The sequence below is a fragment of the Tiliqua scincoides genome, chromosome 3 (assembly GCF_035046505.1).
Source record: "Tiliqua scincoides isolate rTilSci1 chromosome 3, rTilSci1.hap2, whole genome shotgun sequence".
Lineage (NCBI taxonomy): Eukaryota > Metazoa > Chordata > Lepidosauria > Squamata > Scincidae > Tiliqua > Tiliqua scincoides.
Genome location: NC_089823.1, coordinates 216,766,016 through 216,789,373, shown reverse-complemented (window position 1 = coordinate 216,789,373; position 23,358 = coordinate 216,766,016). Strand labels below are relative to the sequence as shown.

Here is a 23,358-nt window from a genome sequence, read left to right as displayed (position 1 = left end):
AACAAAATATGAAAAGGTTGCACTTTGCTACACAATGATCTGATCTGGCCCCTTTATTGCCCCACCAGCACAGAGGTGTTGTCAAATATCTCACATTCCAGCTGTTGTGTGTGTGTTTTAAATATCCTGACCCAAGATAATGTTTCCTTTGTGCCTGCTGTTGTCTTTGGATGGTGTAGCTGCAGGAGAATGCAAGTGGGGACCTACAGGGAATGTTATGAAGGAAGGAAATTGGGTTTGGATCTTCTTCTGAGCCCAGTTCTTCCTGCCTGACATCTTTCCAGCGACAACATGGCTGTCTCCTGGGCACCTTAACAAATCTTGGTGGGAAGGAATTGGGCTTGTGACTGTTTCCCTTCTCCTCTTAGCCTGAATGACTGATGGTCCCAACCTGCATGCTGAACTTTCTTTCCAGGCTGTCCCTGCCTGTATAAGTGCAGCATTCACCTGCAGCCCTTGCCTTCAGTTTGCAGTGCTTATACTTTCACAGAAATCCACTGTTCTTTTCTCTTCAGCTTTTTCCCCCTTCCGACTTCTTCCTTCAGCAGCAATGGAGGGAGAAGGGGGCTGGTGTTGTTGCAGTCCTCTTCTGATTTGTCCTTGGCTAACCAGAAGAAGAGTGGAGCACCCACTGGAGTGGTAGGCTGGAGAGGGTGGCAGACAGGCTGGGGGCTCATCAGTTTACTTCCCCTCCAACTTTGCCATTGCACATGACTATTCCATGCTGCTTTATGTAGGAATGAATGTAGGGAAAGTTTATGAAACTATCCCAGGTCAGAAATATGATGTAAAGTGATGAGAATGCACATTGATGAATTTAGGTGGTTGTGTGAGCCCAGTTTCTTCAGGTGAATAATCTCATACAAATGGTTGAAGGCACAATTCTTTGTCTGGAATCTACACACTGGAATACAATGCAATTTTTGAACCAAATGCATGTTAGTTAAGGCCACGCTATCTAAGAATTCCAGTTTCAAATGCATACAGTTTATCTATGCAAAAGAACGAGATGGTTAAGTCCTGAGGTGCTTTCATTGCAGATTGCCTCAGAAGGATCACAGTTCTGACTGCTGTCCTATGTAGAAGAAAAACCTCCTTGAAAGTAGAAATGAGTGCAACTATGAGTTGCACTCATGAGTGGGCTACGTTCGAATCTTTGTGTGGGAGTCTGTTAAACAATGATATTTCCACCTGCTGTCTGAAGTGGTGCAGTCCACCCTCTGGTCTTGGCTTTTACCATCTCACTGTGTTGCATATGTAGACCCAAGCACTGAAACCTAAATCTGGGCATTGGGGTTGAGCACTGGCAAGAGCCCACACTGATGCCACTCCTGAATCCTCAGTACCAGTGGCAGATATAGTGCCCCCAGTGTGCCATCATGTAATGGACGGCGCACCATTCAGGTTCAGGGCTTTGCTCCCTCCCTTCAGCACTGGTGAGTGATAAAGTTGGAAACTATATATAACTTGTATAGATGTAATGCTAATTATTTTCCAGATCAAGAACAGGCCATACAATTGTTAACTTCTCTTCAATTCCACCGTACCCTATGGGCAAATCTTTCCTCCAATCTTAACCCCAGTCATGGTGTAGTTGCTAGCCATGGTTAAAGCTTAATCAGGTTACCTTTTTGTTAGCATTTGTTAATCAGCTACAGACACTGGCTAAGCGGGGAACTTCAATATAATGCAATCCTATCCATGTTTACTTGGAAGTAAGTCCAAGTGAACGATCTGAATGCTACACCCATCTCCTCACTGGCCATGTGTTATAAAGGGCATTCATTCTGACAATGCATACATATCCTAACCCCTGACCCCTCTTTTTGGGAGAGCTTGGGGTGTTTTTTATAAACATGTAGTGGGGGAAATTCACACTTTAGATGAGCTGCTTGGAAGAACTCCTCACAAGATTATGGCAGATGCTCCGGACCAGGGTTGGACTGTGCATTTTCTTTATCGCGTAGGGCTGGTTGGGTGATTGGTGCATTGTCCAAACCAGCCCACTGTGTTCAAAACCTTCCTTTACCAGTTGAGGGGGCTTTTGCCATTCGAATTTCAGTGACAGCACAAGCCAGACTTGTGCTAAAGCTAGCAGAAAGGACTCAAATGTGCCATAAAGCCAGCATGGGAGGCTAGTGCAAGGAAGTGCGCCGGTCTTTCTGCCCCTGAGTAAGCCCCAGTAAAGGTAAGTTTGTGCCAGTGGTGGGCCCTTGGTGCAGGGGTTTGGAGTGGGCGGGGGAGGGCATTTCATGGGTGTTCCAGGGTGCGGGGAGGGGTGGCAGCGGGCAGACCGGTGGGTGGGCCAGGCCTGGGAGGGGGGTTGGACTGGCGCTTAGGCCAGATCCTAACTCCTCTTCTGAGCAGTTTGGCCTAACACAGGCTGCTTGGAACTGCACCAGTGATTTAGCTGGTGCAGATCCAAGTAGAACCATTGCTGTGTCTGGGGCAGTGCTCAGCGGAAAGGGAAAAAATGTCCTCTTGCCCTGAGTAGTACCACAGCCATCTCCAACCCTGCACTGGATACAGCACAGGCCAGCCAGCCTGCCTGTTCCAGTGCAGGTTAGGATTGGGTTGCTAATTTTCTTTAGCACTTCACAACTGGTCAGCTACAGCCCTAGCTGCTTTTAGTTTAGCCGTATAATAAATACATGGCTGATTCTCCTGTTTCTTCAGTCTCAGCACTGCCAGATTCACTCAATTGCCTAAGCAGACATGACATGTTTAATGAACATTTTCTTTGATCTTTTCTGCGAAGGGTCCCTTAATTTTTTGGGTGCTATAATTGGCTATTTGGAAGCCAATTCATCTTTCCCTTCTCTTTGATGCTTGTCTGAAACTTAAGCCTTATGTTTTAAAAGTGTGGTGTGTGGAAAGGCATTATATTCCCTTTGCTATATATAAACTCTCTCTCTCTACTCTGTGCCTCGGAGACCTTGGCATTAAGAATGAACTAAGCAGTGCTGGAATCCAGTCATGTTAAATCAGTCTTGCTCACAGAGAAAGCTCTCTGGTGCTTTCTCACTTAGTGTCTTCAATTTGGTTTTATTAAGAATGTCTGTAATTTTCCCACTGCAGGTGTGTCGTAATTCCACATAATATATAGTATGTGGAATTTGCCGTGGACTCATTGGGTATTAAAATGTAAACGTATCAGTCCTCACTTATCAGGGACAAAGGGATAAGATGGTGATGCCCACAGAGAGCAAAGGGGAAAAAACGTGATTCCCAAAAATTAAAGATGGTTCTTTAGCTGGGAGACAGAATAGGAGACAGAATAGGATAGCTCCCACATTTCTGTACATTACGTGTACAGTTGGACCTTGGTAACCATGGGGGAGGAGGTCTGTTCCTGGAACCTCTGTGGATACCAAAACCCACAGATAATTGAATCCACAGGTTGGTTCCATCTCCTGCATCCAAGAGGCTTTCGGAGGCCCAGGGAGGCTACATTTGGCCTCCCAGAGCCTGAGAAGGCTTCCAGGAGGTCTTAGAATGGCACTTCCCATTTTCGCAAACACCGAAGTGCCTTTCTAAGACCTTCTGAGTCTTGGGGAGGCCATATGAGGCCTCCCCAAGCCTCAGAAAGCCTCCCAGAGGCACCCAGAAGGTGCTTCTGGTTGCGTCCGGGAGGTCATGTGAGTCCTTCCAGAGACTGTTCAGAACCTGCGCTGAGTCAAATCCGTGGGCTCCAAACAGTGTACAGGTAGGCCCTGTACACAGTTCTCCTGTTATCTGTATGTTAATATACAGTCTATATGAACCCGCAACTATTAAGACCATACAGGTTGAGCCTCATTATTCAAGTGCTGGGGTCGGCAACCTGTGTTTTCAGAGCCGCATGCGGCTCTTTCAGTCCTCTGATGCGGCTCCCCAGTGGGGGCTGGAAGTGGGGCACCCTTCCCCTTGGCCTCTGCCCAGCCAGCGATGTGCTGCGGGTGGCTGCTGGTGAATGCGGGGCGCCACTCCTCCCTGCAAAGCTGCAGCTCCTTCCCTGCAAAGCGCCCCCCCCCGCGCACAGCAGCTCCTTCCTTGGCAGGCAGGCAGGGGCAGCTGCGCTCTCCTGGACCTGCTCTCCCCGCCCCACTGCGAGCAGGTGCGGGGGGGCAGCCGGGCACCTCTTCCCTGCGCTCTTCCTTCCTTCGCCCTGCAGCGGGCAGGGGGCTGAACGGAAGAGGCGAGGCTGGTTGGAGAAGCACGGGAGATGCAGCGCAGTTGAGGCAATGGGCAGGAAGGAGCGAGGTGAGCTGCATTCCTGTCCACACTTCCCTGGGAGGAAGCCCCGTTCACTCTACTGGGGCTGACTTCTGAGTAGACAGGCAGAGGAGCCTGTCCTCACTTCCTTGGGAGGAAGCCCGGTCCCTCTACTGGGGCTGACTTCTGAGTAGACAGGCCCTGTCCACACTTCCCTGGGAGGAAGCCCCGTTCACTCTACTGGGGCTGACTTCTGAGTAGACAGGCAGAGGAGCCTGTCCTCACTTCCTTGGGAGGAAGCCCGGTCCCTCTACTGGGGCTGACTTCTGAGTAGACAGGCCCTGTCCACACTTCCCTGGGAGGAAGCCCTGTTCACTCTATTGGGGCTGACTTCTGAGTAGACAGGCAGAGGAACCTGTCCACACTTCCTTGGGAGGAAGCCCGGTCCCTCTACTGGGGCTGACTTCTGAGTAGACAGGCCCTGTCCACACTTCCCTGGGAGGAAGCCCTGTTCACTCTATTGGGGCTGACTTCTGAGTAGACAGGCCCTGTCCACACTTCCCTGGGAGGAAGCCCTGTTCACTCTATTGGGGCTGACTTCTGAGTAGACAGGGAGAGGAGCCTGTCCACACTTCCCTGGGAGGAAGCCCCGTTCACTCTACTGGGGCTGACTTCTGAGGAGACAGGTAGAGGATGTCCCCTGCTCTTGGTGTTATGTGAGAGTGTAAAGAGCATCTCCCTATCCACTCTGTCCATCCCCTGCATAATTTTGTATGTCTCAATCATGTCCCCCCTCAGGTGCCTCTTTTCTAGGCTGAAGTAGCCCAAACGCCGTAGCCTTTCCTCATAAGGAAGGTGCCCCAGCACCTACAAGGGAGCTACAAGAAGGGGCTACATTATAAAAATGGGACCTGTAAGAGGGGAGTGCATTATAAAAGTTGCATATACAAGAGGGGAGTGCATTATAAATTGGGACATACAAGGGGGAGTAATAACTGTAAATCTCTTTATTGTATTGAAAAATACTAGTCATTAGATTTTGTATTTCATTGTACCTCTTTTACATTACTGTGGAAAAGACACAAAGATGACTATTTACTGTTGGTCAGGATTTTCTGCTAGGGAGGGCACCAGCCCAAGTCTTGCCTATAGCACCAAATTGGCTAGGGCAGGCCCTGGGAAAATAAATTAGTATTTAATTTAAATGTATTTTATTTTAGCTCTTTCGTTTTTTATATGTAATTCTAAATTTAAGATTATGGTGATCTTGTAACATTAAAATATGTTACATATTGTTTTCTCTGTAGCAGTTCATTCATTTCAAAAATGCAGCACACTATAGGTTTTTTTATACATAGCATAAAGGTAAAAAAAACTATATATGCAGTGTTATCTTCATTTTAGATGTCAAAAGGGTTTTGTGGCTCCCGAGGTTTTCTTTTCTCCAGAAAACAGGTCCAAATGGCTCTTTGAATGTTTAAGGTTGCCGACCCCTGTTCAAGTGGGTTCCTTTCCAAGCACTCACAAAAAATGCACTATAGCAAATCAATTTAAAAAACAAAGTTTCTTTGCCCTGGTGATTTAAAAACAGCCTTGATGACCTTTGTGATGTAAGATAAGAGTCATTAAGAAGACAATCATCATTCAGTCTTCCTCCAAGCCAAAGCACTTCACTCAGCCCCTCCCTTCACTAATGGAAATCACCTTTCTTTAACATGCTCAGGGGGAAGGGAGGGGTCGCCTGGACTGATGGATTGTCAGCCAGCTGCCCCCCCTCTCATTAAGGAGGCTATTGTTAAAGGACTGTTCAGTTTTTTAAACTGATTTTTAAGGGATACATTTTCCCCTACTGCAGGGATCAGCACATTCCTTCTCATTTGCAGTGGCCATTCCTGTTGAGTCAAATCTGTGTATAAAAAAGCCGTGTATAAATAGGCTGGACCTGTATTTCTTTGTCTGTACCAAAATTTTGGTTATACAGTGTGTCCCCATACTCTGCTTCCTACTGGCTTTCAAGGCATGTACATGACATGCTTCTTTTTTTCTGGTTTTGTACAGTGTTTGTACAAATTATTGTGAGCATGGGTCCTAAAGAACAAAAGGAGATTAAAAAAAACTCATGGGAAAAGTAGAAAAACAGGTGAAACGTAAGAGGCTTGCTCATGGTTTGGATCAAAAGCTTGAGATGCTAAAGCACACTGAATGTGGTGAAAGGCAAAAATGCCCATGTCTTGCTTTAGGTTTATTGAAATCGACAGTTAACATGATCTAAGTATCAAGAGAACAAATTAAAGCAAGAGTTCAAAATGTGGTTGGTGGCTAACGTAACACTTGGGAGACTTGAAATTTAGGAAATGCTTCCTCCTCCTTGTCATTGTGGATGGGACTCATAGATGTGCAGTTATTCCAGGGGGAAATGCATCTGATGCGGGCCTAAAAGACTGAACTACAAATTGAGAAGTCTCGGGTTAGAATCTTGTCTCTACCAGGAAGTCAGCTGGTGGCTTTAGGCAAGTCACTTCTCAGTCTCAACTCATCATCTGCAATATGGGGATCATATTCATGTACAGGTCCAACCTTGTTATACACAGATTTTTTTATACACGGATTTGACTCAGCACGAAAGGCCACTGCAAATGAGAAGGGATGTGCTGATCCCTGGAGAAGGGGAAAAATGCATCCCTTTAAAATTACAGTTTAAAAAACTGCTTTTCTTACTGTTGTAGAAAGAGTCATGCAAGTGATCATTCCATTCTTCGGCTAAGCCAGGGGTGTCCAAAGTTTTTGGCAGGAGGGCCACATCATCTCTCTGACACTGTGTTGGGGGGCCAGGGAAAAAAAGAATTAATTTACATTTAAAATTTGAATAAATTTACATAAGTTTACATAAATGAGTATATTAAAGATGAACTTATATGAATGGATGAAGGTCTTGCAATAGCTCAAGGCCTATAAAAGGCCATGCACAAAGCAAGGCTGGCCTTTCCTTTGCTGCCGCTACTGCATCACAGACGTGAAACAGCAAGTGGTGGAGGGAACCCTCATCCCACAGCTAACACTAGAGGTCAAACAGTCACCCTCACACTGAGAGCAGTTGCTTCAGGCCAGTGCGGGCTCCAGCAAGTTTCTGGAGGGCCGGAGGCTCATTGGAGGCTGGGATCTACCTGAGGGCCGCATTGGGAGTCTTCGAGGGCCACAAATGGCCCAGGGCCGGGGTTTGGGCACCCCTGAGCTAAGCCAGGCAAAGGCAAGGGCTCCTTGGCATATCTAATTGATGACTGCCTCTCTACAACAATGAAAAAAACTGTTTTTGAACCACAATTGTAAAGGGACACACCTTTTAATTTTTAAAAAATTGCTTTTATTTAACTCATTTTATGGTATCAGCAGGGAGTCCCAGAATCAAACCCCTGTGAATGTCAAGACACTACCTTATTAGGAGCAATGGAGGGGCAAGAAACAAATGTAAAGTTTTGAATGTTCAATGTATATCTCCAAAGAATTCAACATTATTGTCTGCCCCTTGAGACTTTTGAGATGGAACAAGTTGAAATTAATTTTGTTTCTAAATATTAATATAAATTTAAATTAATATAAATGAAATATATATATGGTGCAGGGGGGAGCCTCAGTCTGCAAGTACCTTGTGGCTCTCAGAGCCTTACTTATACTCAGAAGTAAGCTCCATTGTTGTCCAAGGGGTTTACTTCTAGGTGAGTAAGGATAGAATTGCTGTCTCAGCCATATAATGATTCTGAAGTTCAGTTTGTTGGGTTGGGAAGTTTGGACACAATCATACTGAATTCAAATAAGTTGCATGGCATTTTTCAAATATTCTTCCTTCAGAACATCTTTTTCTCCAACTACCAAGAAAAGAATTGAGCATCTGCCAATGGATACCCTAGTACAGTTGTGGTCAAACTGGTGGGTTGCGACCTGTTGTTGAGACTTAAAAGGAGCACTTTTTCCTTAAAGGGAATGACCTAGAACATAAGAACAGCCCCACTGGATCAGGCCATAGGCCCATCTAGTCCAGCTTCCTGTATTTCACAGCGGCCCACCAAATGCCCCAAGGAGCACACCAGATAACAAGAGACCTGCATCCTGGTACCCTTCCTTGCATCTGGCATTCTGACATAACCCATTTCTAAAATCAGGAGGTTGCGCATACACATCATGGCTTGTACCCCGTAATGGATTTTTCCTCCAAAAACTTGTCCAATCCCCTTTTAAAGGCATCCAGGCCAGTCGCCATCACCACATCCTGTGGCAAAGAATTCCACAGACCAACCACACGCTGAATAAAGAAATATTTTCTTTTGTCTGTCCTAACCCGCCCAACACTCAATTTTAGTGGATGTCCCCTGGTTCTGGTGTTATGTGACAGTGTAAAGAGCATCTCCCTATCCACTCTGTCCATCCCCTGCATAATTTTGTATGTCTCAATCATTTCCCCCCTTAGGCGCCTCTTTTCTAGGCTGAAGAGGCCCAAACGCCGTAGCCTTTCCTCATAAGGAAGGTGCCCCTTATGAGGAAAGGCTACGGCGTTTGGGCCTCTTCAGCCTAGAAAAGAGGCGCCTGAGGGGGGACCTAGAAATGGGCGCCTCAACAGTGCCACAGAGACTGTGGCACTGTGGGGACCCAGGAGCAATTAACATACCTGGGGGGATTGTGCAGCCTCCTGGAGGGTTCTGGAGTCTCACAGCCCCCTTGACGAGCCTCCCATCCACAGCAGTGAGTTCTGATCTGCAATCAGAGCTCACTTCTGGTTTTGGAAGCTCCAAGCAGGGGGAAAAAGATAGGATAGGGCCCTTATTGACAAACACCCACTCAGTTTCAAGGAACTTTGATTCTCCAGAAGACATTTTTGAAAAGTCAAAAACTTCAAAGTCGTAACCAGTAGAGGCCAGCAGGCATCTCATCATGCATATCAGAAGCAAACATCTATATAAAACCTTGTCCTATACATTCTGGGCAGGTTATGTTCAAGCATTCCATAGCTCAAAAATTGCCTGAGGGTACCTTGTCCCTTCTAATGTTGTTGGGGGAGAAAATGTTAATAGCTCTGTTTGCATGTTATTAATGTCGTGATCCGCATACGTCAAAAACTTCCCATCACAGGCTGTCGCTGATGTCGTCTGGTATTCTGGGGAGACTTGGCATGCCCTGAAGCAAAAATGTCAGCTTTCTTCACTAACAAAGAAATGCAGTAGATATTTGTGTGCGTGGTTAGAGAATATCAGACCAGAGATGGAGCAGAGCTCATATTAGAACCAGTCATTTTAGTCTGTAGTTTTTCATCCGAAATCTTTGTTGTTCATTAAAGACAACATTCCAGAAAGTAGCCCCAATTCTGCAGGTTACCCTGCTAAGTAGAAGCTATTCGGATTATCTAGCAAATAAACTGAAGGACTGGCAGGTTTATATGCCCCCCAAACATTCAACTTAATATTGCTCCACATGCGTTATCTCAATTGTCTTTATACAATAATTCTGCAAGATATGCTAATGTTATTAATTCTCAGCATGAGAATTAATGCTGGATAGAATGTGGGCGATCTGGAGTCATAGCTCTGCTCAGTGGTAACAGTAACCTACGTAACAGGGTTTTACAATCATTAATATGGATCATGTATGGGAAGTGTTATCCTAAATTCTCCAGAATCAAGACCTTTCTCTCTTAAGAGAGCCTTAAGGCTCTTACAGATTTATTCATGCACTAAATGGAATGTGTTAAGTTAGAAACTAGAAAGTATAAATTAAGGCTCCTGCTTTTAGCTTGTGCACCATGTAAGAAAGATGTTTTACAGTCCTGAATATGTTACCACATGGGTAAAGGGGTGCAGATTGCATTGTGCAAGGCAGTCGGGGGGTGTTGGTATTTCTCCATCCTATAGGATTGGCTTCAGAGGCTGAAAGTACAGAAAGCAGTGTACCTAGCCCTGAAATTTCTGCTACAGTGTGGAGTGGGCAGAATTCAGTCCCCTAGCCCTGTGGCAGTCCACCTGCTTTGAATGTAGAAGGCCCCAGCTCAGCCGTTAGCTTTTCCACCTGGAGAGCCTCTTACAGTCAGTGTGTACAATTTTGCTATGGTTGGCAACCTTCAGTCTCGAAAGACTATGGTATAAGCCTACAGCACCCGGTATTCCCAGGCGGTCTCCCATCCAAGTACTAACCAGGCCTGACCCTGCTCAGCTTCCGAGATCAGACGAGATCGGGCATGTGCAGGGTAACAATTGCTAATTGTGTGTACAATACTGAGCTAGATAGACCAATGGTCTTGATTTAGTACACAGCAGCTTCCAGTGTTTTCCCTCCCTGTGCTATTGTGGGTTGCCTTGGGGGGTGGATGTACAGGAAGTTGCTGATCTATCTCTGAAGTTTCTCTCACATTATTGGGTGAGGGAAGTTTAAATCAACTCCCAATCCATTATAGTAGTTTGACTTCTGGAATGAACCCAGAGTCCAAAATCTTGGTCTAAATGCAAACGGGGGAAATTTAACCCCTCAACTTGTGGAGCTTTCTCCCTTCTCCACTTTCTCTTTATTGTGCAGAAGACATTTGGAACTGAAGACCTGGATGCAATTGCCAACTTTTCCTACACCCTATTTTGCCTTTGCTGCGCCCAGATGACTTACGTTGCATGATTTCTCTCCTTGTTGAATACAATTAAATTTTTTAATTTTCCCAAAATCAATGAAAGGTGCATCCCACTGGAATACATGCTTCAAAAAGAAAGTGCGAAGGTACATTTACTTGCACAAAATGGTCAGAAGGGAAAGAATCTTGCTTCTCCAACCGAAAACTACAAGAGCTCAGTCATTTTCCTTCCAGTTGTTCTAAAATTGGGAAACCTGGTATACTCCACTCAGGAGATTTCCCATGTCTAATTTTATGTAAACAGGGAAACCAGAACCATAGAAGGCATAATGCTTTGATAGAGAGCCAAAAATACTTTAATACTTTTTGCTTTGGTAGAAAACAAAAAATTGGTGTCACAGTTACTACAGAGCCCCACTATACCTTCTACATAAACAGTGGAGGAAGATAGATGGGAAATTTCAATTCAGCAATACGAGAGAAAATAGGTTGCAGCCCTGGACACCATTTGGGATAGGGCTTATATTTTTCTCCTGTCTCTGCTGTTACTTATCAGAAGAAGGTTTTATCTCTTCTGTTCCTGAGAAGATTTTGTCTCTTCTCTATTATGTTCCACTGTGCACCTACTTCCCCCCTCCCATAGGATTCAATAGGGGCAGCTGGGAATCAAGCTACCGCCCATAGTAGCATGGACTAGCACTGGACTTTGTTTCTTGATCATGCAAAAGTATGGTGAGCCCAGTTTGGGTGACCTGAACTCATCTAAGAGAGCTTCATGTTCATCCTGTAGAATTTTGTGTGTTGTCACATCTGGAAAAATCTGGATGGTTCCCGTCTTGGTTTCCTTTCCTTCATTAGGCTTTGCCTAAAACTGTTCCAGTCATTCGATTTTGAATGTGTTTTTTGCCATTTGTCTCAAAATCTGCCTTTCCTCATCTTTCCATTTCATTATGTACGGATGGGGGAAAAAGCTTATGGGGCTTGTGTGATTGTTGTACAACCTTTCACAGGCTCATGCTATAAATTATATCTAAATCAGGTAATTAGATTAATACCAAGTGCTAAAACAGGTTTGTATGCTCTCATTTATTGCAGAAGAGCAATCCCTCCACTAATCACACTCTTTAACAAAATTAGCATTTGAAATGTGTGTTTTTTTCCAGTTTGATTTTGATGCTGAAAGAGAAGGTCTAGTGAAGCAGAACATTGAAATTTATTGTGAGGCTGTAATTCTTAGTTGTAGCAAGCCACTCTCTCCCTCCTTTATTTAAAAAGAAAATGGATGCTTTTGCACAGGGGGAGGATGCATCATGAAGCCTTGTACATTATTGTTAACTCATTGGAGTTATGCCAGTAAGGTTTGCCCAGTCTGTTTACTTCAACAAGACCAGGAGGAGGAAAAACAAGGTGGTGGCGGACTTCAAGGCAAGAAGGATGGCAGGGGTGGGGGCTATGCTGCCTTCTCCTTCTTGCCTGTCTGGGCTTCTTGATGGGCAGACAAGAAGGAGAAAAAGGTGGAGCTGAGTGATCAGAACAGGATTGCTCTGCTGCTTCTTTCTGAAGCTTCACTGGCCACAATTAATTGCAGCAGTGACAGGACTGGAGAAAGAGATGTGCTACCCCTGCCCTGACTCCCTTCTTGCTTGCCCTTAGCAGGTGAGAAGAGCGTCATAGAGCCAACTGAAGTGACTGGGTGGGTGGAAGGTCAAAGGATGATGGTGGTGTGATGTGGGGTGCAGGGTGCCCTTTGTCAGTTCATTGCTCCCCTCTCACCCACTGTTAAAAGCAGGCATTTTAGTCAACCTTACAGCTGGGCTGGTCCTGTATACGGGTGGGTAAAACATGGAGCTCCTGGCAATGATGAACAGGAAGAAGAAAGGAAAAAATGAAGGTGACACAAAAGGAGGGAACATTATCCGTTCTTGAAAAACCAGAGACCCATTCTCTTTGAAAAACTTGAGAGAATCACATTCATGGAATCATAGAATCAGAATCATAGAGTTGGAAGGGACCTAACAGGTCATCTAGTCCAACCCCCTGCCTTATGCAGGAAATTGTCTTGGAGCATCTCCAACAAGTGCTTGTCGAGCCTCTGCTTGAATAACTCTAGTGAGGGAAAGTTCACCACCTCTCTTGGCAATCTGTTCCACTGCCGAACCGCCCTGACCGTCAGGAATTTTTTCCTGATGTCTAATCGAAATCTCCTCTCTTGTAGTTTGTACCTATTGGTTTTAGTTCTACTTTCAGAGACAGCCGAGAATAAATTATTCCCTTCTTCCATATGACAGCCCTTTAGGTATTTGAAGAGAGCTATCATATCCCCTCTCAGCCTTCTCTTCTTCAGGCTGAATCTGCTCCACTTTGGCTGCGTCTTTCTTAAAGTGGGGTGCCCAGAATTGGACACAGTATTCCAGGTGAATTCTAACCAGTGCAGAATAAAGCAGAACCACAACTTCTCGTGACTTGGAAGCTATGGTTCTGTTAATGCAGGCTAAAATTGCATTCCTTGCAGCCGCATCACACTGCTGACTCAGTTCATCCTGTGTTCCACCGCAACTCCAAGATCCCGCTCACATGTAGTGCTGCCAAGTCATGTATCCCCCATTTTACACCTGTATCTTTGGTTGTTTTTGCCCAAGTGCAGAACTTTGCATTTATCCCTGTTGAACTTCATCTTATTCATTTCAGCGAAGTGTTCCATTTTGTCCAGGTCTTCCTATAGGCTTCTACTGTCTTCTGTTGTGTTTGCTACTCTCCTCTGTTTGGTGTCATCTGCAAATTTGATAAGGCTCCTTTGTATCCCCCTGTTGCCCAGGGACTTACCCTGAGACGCAAGCAGCCCAGGATGACACGGCCAGCGGGAGGAGAAGCCCTGAGCCCCCGTGGGCTGAAGGGAGCTGGGGGGCAACCCTTGGAGGGGGAAGGTAGGAGCCAGCAGGGCTGGGGATGTTGGAGGCAGCTGACCGTGGCTGTGGCTGCAGCCGTGGCACAATCGCACATAGGGCGAGGAGTGGCCGAGCCGCACCTGCGCAATGCGGCAGGAGTGAGCGGCCGGATATGGAGAGCTAGTGAAATCTTGGGCCCTGCCACACAGCAGAAGGGGAGGAGCTTGGCGTGGCAAGCGTCGGGCTCATAAGGAGCCCAGCAGCCAATGAGGGGGGTCGCGCCTCCATGGGCTCCCCAGCAGGGGAGGAAAGGGAGAGGGGACGGGAAGGGCTGCAGCCAAACCCTTGGCCTGCAGTGGGGGAACCCGCTAGATGGCACCTCCACCCCTCCAGCTGCTTCCCCTCTTGGGCCTGGAGGAGAAACACTCCAACCTCACCTGGGTTAGGCGGATTGGGGAAAAGAACACCCCCCTTGCAACCCTAGTGGGACCCTGGGAAGACATCTAGACTGACCCCCATCTCACTCAGTCTTGAAACCATGGTTTCAGTTTGTCAGCCCCCTTTGGGCAGATTCAGATGATGTAAAACCATGGTTTCATGTTATATCCAAACTCGGCCACTGACAGAATTTTCTTTCAATAAGAGTTACACGCAAGGCATTCAAATGTGCAAATTTGTACAGGCATCCCAGAATCTCTTAATTTCATTTCTTATTGTATTGTGTCGCCCTTGGGCTCTGTTTGCTTGTATCAACCCAGAGATGACCATGCTACTGTTTGCCTTTTTTTTTTCCTCCCCTAAACTTGTTTTACAGCCTAGAAAATTTGGTGAGATTTACTCTAAACCTGATTGAGCATGTCTTGTTGCCTCAACATGGTAGGAAAGCAAGGTCCTAACGAATCCTTCGAGCAGGTACTTAAGTGTCTGTATTTAGGTCAAGGGATGGAGCCAGTTATCTCCTGGCTATCTACCAGAAATGGAGACAGCAGCCTGTATATCACTGGATTATCATTTCTTAATTTATTGTATTATTGAATGCCAAACAGAATTGTCAAGTCAGGTATTTCATCTCTACAACCATTATGGAAGTTTCTGTGGTATTTTCCATTGAGAAGCCTGCTCCCTGCACTGCTGTTGACAGAAATTTGAGCGGAAAGCAAGCAAACTTGGAAGCACTGAGGTGGTTCAGACACAATGTTGAGTGAAACAAAACCTGTCTACTTGGACAGATGTTGCAAAAAAATAAAAATTGCCTCTTAATTTCCACCCCCTCCCTTTCTAGGCAGACTAAATATAGCCATAGAAGCTTTCCCCCCTGGATCCATCTGCTTCCTATCCCACCCTGAGTGACAGTCTTAGGAATCTGACATAAATTTTGCATGTCAGCTCTTGGCTGCTGTATTCGCTTATTCTTTTCTTTTCAAGGTGAATAAAAGCTGCCACTCTTCTCCTCTACGGGATAGTTAGCTTGAATCTTTTCACTGCCTTTACTGCATTTTCTATTTTTGTTAATTAACACACCATTTTCTGCATTTGGAAATGAAATAGACCCTCCGCACATTAAATCCTTCTCACAATCACTAAATTCAGGGAAGGAGCAGTGGGACTGTGCTAATCGATAATGTCCCCAAATGCTGTTGCATTCACTCTTCCCCCCCCCCCCACATGCACTAAAGGGTGACTGTTTGTTTGACCTTCATGAGACGGTACAGTACAAACTTTTTGTTTGTACAGTACAAACTTTTCTCATGAAACCCGACTATACAAACACCAGGGCTGCAACCAGCAGTTGTGTTAGAGTGGGTGGGCAGTGGGTGAAGTCCTCCCCTCCGGGTACAATGAAGATAGGAAGGATTTCATCTGAAGAGGGCTGTAGGTTTGTAGGCCCAGTGTGTGGAGGTCACACTGGGCTGACCTTCAATTTGTGTGATGGGGAGCAGCACATCCCACCCACCCAACCTTTTCTTCACTACTCAGTCACATGCCTACAACAGCACATGTGAGATGGGTTCTCCACATGCCATTCCTGCCTTCCCCCCCCCCAAAAAAGAGTGAAAAAGTACGTATCAGGCCATCATGTGCAGAGTGCTGTCTTCAGAGTGCAGAAGAGAAGCTTCCACTGCTGTTCTACCGCCACCTCACAAACTGTACTCCTGGCTTGGGCATCTACCAATCTACTCATTAGACCAGGGGTGCCCAAACCCCAGCACTGGGGCCACTCAAGGCCTCTCTATGTGGCCCTCAGGGAGCCCATAGTCTCCAATGAGGCTCTGGCCCTCCAGAGATTTGTTGAAGCCCTCACTGGCCCGACACAGCTGCTCTCAGTGTGAGGGCAACTGTTTGGCCTCTCAAGTGAGCTGTGGGATGAGGGATCCCTCCACTGCTTGCTGTTTCACATCTGTGATGCAGTAGCAGCAGAAAAGGAAAGGCCAGCCTTGCTTTGTGCAAGGCATTGAGCTATTGCAAGACCTTCATTCATTCATATAAGTTCATCTTTAATATATTCATTTATGTAAATTTATTCAAATTTGAAATGTAAATTAATTCGGCCCCCAACACAGTGTCAGAGAGATGATGTGGCCCTCCTGCCAAAAACTTTGGGCACCCTGCACTAGACAAATTCCCCTGAGCCTCTGGACAAAAGGATATCCAGCAACCTACATCACTTTCCCCAGGCTCTAACTTGGGATTTGGAGAAGATAAGAAATAGTTGAACCCTCTCTCATTAATTCTCATTTCCATACATCAGCGCAAATGACAGAAATAACTGTCTTTCTCCCCAGTACTTTGTGCATGCCAGAAGACTTTGTGGGAGAGGAAGAAATTCAAGGCTGGAGTGAGCACAAATGGAATTTGGCTGGTAAGCCAAGCCAATCTTGTGAACCTTTGACTTATACTGAATTAGACCATTGGCCTGTGTAGCTCAGAACTGCCTACACTAAGAGACAGTGGCTCTTCAAGTGAGGCTGGCCCTTCCTGGTCTCACTTGGAGATGCCAGGGATTGAACTGAGCTTTTGCATCACAGGTGCTCTTCTACTGAGCAATAGCTCCTTCCCCATTGTGGATCCCTCTTCTAAGGTTAGGTGGCCCATTGGAAGGAAAATCTTTGTCTTCAAAGTCACTAGCATTCTGCTTTGAAGTTTGCTGTGGAGCAGAAGATAATGATGATGATATTACATTATGTAAGAATTGATACCTGAACTTGTATATTTTTCTCTTCTCATTCCTTTTTTTCTTTGTATTGTGTCTCTTGGGCTACATATTATGATTGAAAATCGTAAACTGTGTTGAGTGCGCTGACAGAAAGACAATATGTAAATTATAGTAGTCAAATAAATACAATCAGAAGTGTCACCATCAAGGGTATTGTCTTCAGGAATGCTAAGATTATTATTCTGAAGGCTTTCACCTCTTGCATTTTCTGAATATGATTTATACATTTGAGTGACTTCTTTCCTTGGGAGAAAATCATGATATTCTGTATTGGCTTTGTGAAATAAGGACAGTTTTGGCTATAAAGGGCAAGGGCAGGGCATCTTCGTATTGACTTGCTTTCTTGACAGGTCATTGAGTTAAAACGAAAATTGTAGAGAGAACATTGTGCCATAATATAACAAAATGAAAGCTATAACTGTGCTGGGATTTGCTTACAGATGCAAAATACTAAAGGCCGCACAGTAAGTGGCCACTAATAATGGGTAATTGAGTGGAATCTGATTATCGCAGGACTATAAAAAGAGGGTGAATGCTCCAAGGTGATTTATTGCAGCACTTCTGATGTCAAATGCTTCATGGAACACAATGGCTGAATGGGGAAAACAAACAAACAAACCTGTGGGTGATCTGCAGGTTAGGTGTATCTGTTAGTTTTTGTGGGTTGCTAAGATGCATTGCAAGCCAATGCGCACACACACATGCCTTTACCGAAGCAATGCAGCCCACGCCTGTAGTCTGATGTGGCCTAGGCCAGGGGCAGCTTGACCACTTGGTCTTGCTGGCTGTGCAAACTGGTCCTAGGCGTGAGTAACCAATGTGCATGCTGAGGGGGAAAGCTCTTATAAAGGTTCTGTGGTTCCTCACATTAGAGAGGATGGGGCGCATTGGCCTGTGAGGGAGAATATCAGAGAGGTGCGTTATAAGAGGAGGTTGCTTAGGATCACGAGCTAAGCTGGACTTAGTCCCTAGACCCTCAGTTGTCTAACATGAGCCCATGAATTTGATCTTTGACAGTCTCCCTGGGTTCAGACCCTGCTTCAGCTGTGGCCTTGGGCAAGTCACCCTTTCTTAGCCTTGGCTTCATGCCTGTTTTGTTTTTTTGAAAATAACCAAATAATTCCGCGTAACTGTAGAGCGCCAGGGTGGGTGAGTAAATCTAGAATGGAGGCACGCAACTCCTGGCACTTTGCTACTTGTGCCATGGACATACCCCTTCTGTTGTGAGCTTTTGATTGAGTTGGCTAGCACTCTGAATCACCCTTCTAAATGTGGTCAGACAAACAATGAAACCACCGGATGCAGCTTGCATCGGGGTGACTGGTGGAAGGAGCAGTGGATTCCAGGTGCCCTTCAGGGCAATCCTGTCTCCGTCACTACGACTTCCCTCCACCCACCCCGGATGAAAGCCGCATTGATTCACATGAGCAGGAATCAGATAATCCCTTTCCCTTCCTACTCTCCATCCTTGCGTGGGTTTTTTCCTCCCTTTATTGAAGAAAACAGTAATACAGGCTGCAATCCTAACCACACTTTCCTGAGAGTAAGCCCCATTGAACAAAGTAGGACTTACTTCTGAGTAGACCTGGTTGGATTGTGCCCCTAATAGCTGAACAAAAATAACTAATGTAAAAAGAAAATGACTAAAGGGGGAAATGGGGAGGAAAGAAAGAAATATCAAATCAGCAAATGTACAAATAAACATGGCTAAGTTGGGAGGGTCTCGGTATCAGCGGGGGATCCATTCCAGGACCCCCCTGTGGATACTGAAACCTGTGAATACTGAAATCTGAGGGTCTCGTCACCTCTAATCCTCCACAGGCAGCAGGAGCTCTGTTCCTGTTGCCTTAGGAGGGTGTTCTGAGGCCATATGTGGTCTCTCTGGCCCTCCGAAAGCCATCTAAATCCTTCAGGAGGCTTTAGAAGTACACTTTTCGTTTTCAGAGAAAACCAGAAGCAATGTTTAAAGGACTTTGGAGGGCTGAGGAAGCCCTTGCTAAATATGACAAATGTGCTCAGTAATTTATAGTCTTCAACTATAACAGAAATAGTTGTGAAACTTTTTATAAAGTTTTTTCTGATGGAGTCTGAGTTCCAGTAAAGGTATGCAACTGTAGAGACTGGCAGCTCTTGCGGCTTTGGCTGCCTTCCTTTCCCTTTTGTCCTCTGCATCAGACTGCAGCCTTTCCAGGGACAGCAGGGGCTCCTCCTTCCTGGCACTCTGCTAGACCCCAGGTGTCTCTAGTGAGTCTCGGGTGTCAATAGCTCTGTACTGCAAGCCAGCTGCCGGCAGGCTGTGGAGAGCACTTGTGCATGGTGTGTTCTTGGCTTCCCATCAGTGCTTGATTGAAGGACTGTAAGAGGGCCACTTGGGTTTGGTTCTAGCTGATGTCTCAGAAGAAGAATTAGAAGTCACAGCAGGTAGAATATCTGTCTTGAGTTGAAGATGGAGAAGAGAGCGCAGAACTATATAGATTATACTTCAGAAAGGAAGATGAACAAAAGACGATAGCTAGCAGCAGCTGAGAATAAAATGCAACTCACTACAAAGAAAGGTGTAGAGGTTAACACAAATATATGCCACTGAATATACTAGGAAGGTCATTATTGTTGGCATCCTTCAGTCTCGGAAGACTATGGTGTCACGCTCTGAATGGTGGTTCTGGAACAGAGTGTCCTCTCCAGTGCGCAAAGCCTGGGTAAAGTAGGTATGGAGGATGGGCTGTTACCCATGCAGCAAATCCCCCCTCTCCACGTCGCTGAAATGGTCCAATGGAAAGGCAGAGGCCAATACGGTTGGTTCCAGCGGCGTCGCAGGAGTTGCCAGAACGTGACTGTGGTCAGCCATGAACTGCCTCAGGGACTCCGGCTCCGGATTTTGCCTCGAGGTTGACTCCTGAAGCCTTTTCCATAACTGGATGTAGCCACAAGGCAGTGGAGGTTTGGGATCAGAGTTTTCCTTCTCTCAGATGAGCTGCCTTCCCAGGCTGACGAGTCCCATCTACCCGGTGGCTGTTTAGTCGCCTCTTACGACAAGTACAGCCAAACCGAGGGCCTATTCTTATCCCAGCCCCCAGGGGAAATTACTGTATTATGTATAGGCAGAAGTGGGATTTTCTGTAATAAAAAACACATAACATTGCTTTCTGCACTTTCTATTTTTGTAAAAACAAACAAACAGAGAAGCACCCCCAAAATCTGTGAAAAAATAAGATCATTCTCTAACACCTCCACATGCATGTGGGTGCCTTTGCTGACACTATACCACATTTATCACCTACCTAGTACACTTTTAAAGTGATTATAATTTATAAAAATGCACCCTTGGAATGAAAAAAATAACAACGCTGCTTTCTGCACTTCTAACTTTGGAAAACAGTGAAATCAATGAAAAAAGTAAAACCATTTTCACCTACCTTGATATATAAGGGCACAATCCTAACCCACTTTCCAGCACCAACATAAGGGCAATGCAGCTCCAAGGTAAGGGAACAAATGTTCCCTCTCCTTTGAGGAGACCAACTGCAGGATGCACCACAGGTCCCACAGCTATGGCACAGCTATGCCAGTGCTGGAAAGTTGGTTAGGATTTGGGCCAAAGATATATGGACTTGCCTTATCCTGAGAATGGCCAAAGGTTCAGCTAGGCTTCTGTAGTATATTTTGACTTGCAGCTGCAGTTAAAACAGTTTCAGGCAAAACACAGGCCAACACACATTTTACTTCCTTAAATGTTGCACCAATTCCTGGGAATATTTGGATGCCCATTCAAAAAATGGCATCCGTTTTGCCCCAGTGGCGTAGCTCAGGGGGTAGCAGTTGCACCGGGCATCAAGCTTTAGGGGGCAACAAGCTGAGCTTGACACTAGTGACCAAAATTGTGAAAATCTTGGTATGTATGAGCAATACCATCATTATAGATCACTGGAAAGGTAATTTAATGCAGAATGCAATGCAACAAACTGCACTGGAATTTCTGTATTCTATCAAAAGTTATGGCCAATTAACCAGAAAATGAAAACACACCTGCCTTGTAGAACAAAAAGTGGATTTGCCTAACTCTAAACTGACCTATGAAACTGATTGTTCGAAACTGATTGTTCTGAGTGCCAATAAGATGTTATTATTTTTATCTATTTACTTAATTAAATTTGATTTTGTCATGCAAGGGGGGCACAAAATCTTCTTTGACCCCAGGTAGCAAATAAATGCATTAGTTATGCCATGGACTGAGGGGAGGCAGCAGAGCAAGTGGGTGGTGAGCTGTTGGAGGAGAGGAGGTGGGTTCCTCCCAATTTTCACTTTTTAAAAAACCTGGGCGTGATGTCACTTCTGGTTATGACATCACTTCTGGGGCAACATTTTGAAGTTGGCACCGGGCTACACAATCATTAGTTATGCCACTGTTTTGCCCTAACACGTCTCCATGTTTTGGAGACATGGCATAACCTCTTTAGTGAATGATTCAAGCAGCTTCTTCAGGAGGAAGCCTACACCATGGCTTCCTCACGAGGAAGCTGCTTGAACCATTCACTAATGAGGCCATACTATATCTCCAAAACTAGACGTGATAGGGCAAAACGGATGCCATTTTTGGAATCAGCACTCCAAATTCATATCAAACTACCATAAAGTTTGGGAAAAACTTTTCTGACCCTCAATTTTGTAGGCCTGTGTAATTGTTAACTGGAGGTCACAGGCGTTAAATCTTGAAACCTCCACTGTGTGTTGCATTTCTTGCATCATTGAGCTATGGTTTCTCACCTTTCTATGTTGAATGCAGTCTTACGAAAACCTGGACATATGAATGGTTGGCAACCTTCAGTCTCGAAAGACTATGGTATAAGCCTACAGCACCCAGTGTTCCCAGGCAGTCTCCCATCCAAGTACTAACCAGGCCTGACCCTGCTTAGCTTCCAAGATCAGATGAGTTCGGGCATGTGCAGGATAACAGACATATGAATGAACGAATTGCAATATGTACAGTCACCGCTCTTCTTAGGGACACTTTACTCACATGAATTGAACTACATGTGCTTGGCAAACAAACAACCAAGAGAAAAACAGCAGTTTAAACAGTGCAAGGAGCTCTGCCTGCCATATCACTTACTAAATACATGCCTGAGGGTGAGGGTGAAATAAGAGAATGAAGCTTCTGTTCCGTCAGTCGGTCTCAGTTCCTGCCCGATATTCTGAAATTTTTAAACGGTCAGTACATATTTTCCAGATGTGAGGGATTTTCAAGGTAATTGTAATATGAGACTGGGATATTGACTGATCACTCTTGATCCTGCCTCCATGCAGGACCCTGTCTGCCCACTTCCTGCCCCCATTATGCCCTCGAACTGTGAAGCCTGGCACTAGAGGAAGAATTTTAGCACACTTGCTAAGAACCTGAGCAGGATTGGGACACAATCGCCTGGTACCTGAAGGGGTACACCGGATGCCGCCCCATTTACCTGGTGGTTCTCTAACCCAGTGGTCTTCATCCTTTTTCATTCCCATAAGTTGCTGCAACCCCACAACTGAACCTTCGTGACCACATTGGGGTCCTGATCCAAAGGTTGAAGAACACTGTCTTCTTAGGAGACCTGTGTTCAAAATGCTGTCTGGTAACAACACTTACCGGGTCACTTTGAGTCAGTAATGTTTTCTCAGTCTAACGTACCTCACAGGATTGTGGTGGGAATAAAAATGGTGGTAGTGTAGCTACGGTGGGGGCAGGGGCAGCGTGTCAAGTATTTCAGGTGCCACAATATACCATGTAAACATCCCCTCCCTCTTGCCGCTGGAGCCATTTTGGGCAGCGACGGCAACTATATTGCTGTCGCTGCCCAAAATGCCTCTGACAGCAAGTGGGAGGGGCTCCTTAAACAACGCACTGCAATGCCTGCAGTACTTACCGCAATGCCCCCCTGTAGCTATGCCACTGGGATTGCATATGCTTCCCTGAGCTCCTTGGAGGAACTACAGGATAAAATATGGTTCTAGTAGTACGAGTAAAAACTGAACAGGTACATCAGTTTGCTGAGAAGTTCGGCATTGGGGAGTGTCCTAATCCAATGTTATGCCTTAATTGGCAGTGTGGGTGGCAGAAATGTGACAGGAGCACACCTCCCTATCACTACCCCTTTCCACCAAGGGACGTGGTACTTGTTGCGTCTCTGTCTGCCATGCTGCAGTTCATGGACGGTTGATTCCATTTAGGGAAAACAATAGCAAACCGAATTACGCCTGCAATTCTGATTGACTTTAGTTCAAAGAGAGGTGGGATGAAAACCCAATTAATCATAAATAATATGTAAATCAGCCATGGCTCATTATGTATTTCTAGCCTGACCCTGGCTGCCTTCAGTGCCCTTCCCCCTTGTTGTAGGGATACTCTTGGGGAAAGCGGAGAATGAGTGACAGTGCCTGTCTGCTTCCTTCTACTTCATGAATTCCCTCTGCTAGAGATGCTGAGA

At 45.6% G+C, this 23,358-nt stretch overlaps 1 protein-coding gene and 1 pseudogene across 1 annotated transcript in view; one reads left to right on the top strand and one right to left on the bottom strand.

The window, feature by feature from the left end:
- PLCH1 (phospholipase C eta 1) overlaps positions 1-23,358 on the top strand; it is a 126,195-nt gene that overhangs the window by 5,516 nt on the left and 97,321 nt on the right. The gene's annotated exons all lie outside the window — the stretch shown is intronic.
- LOC136646127 (5S ribosomal RNA) lies at positions 10,322-10,441 on the bottom strand (annotated as a pseudogene).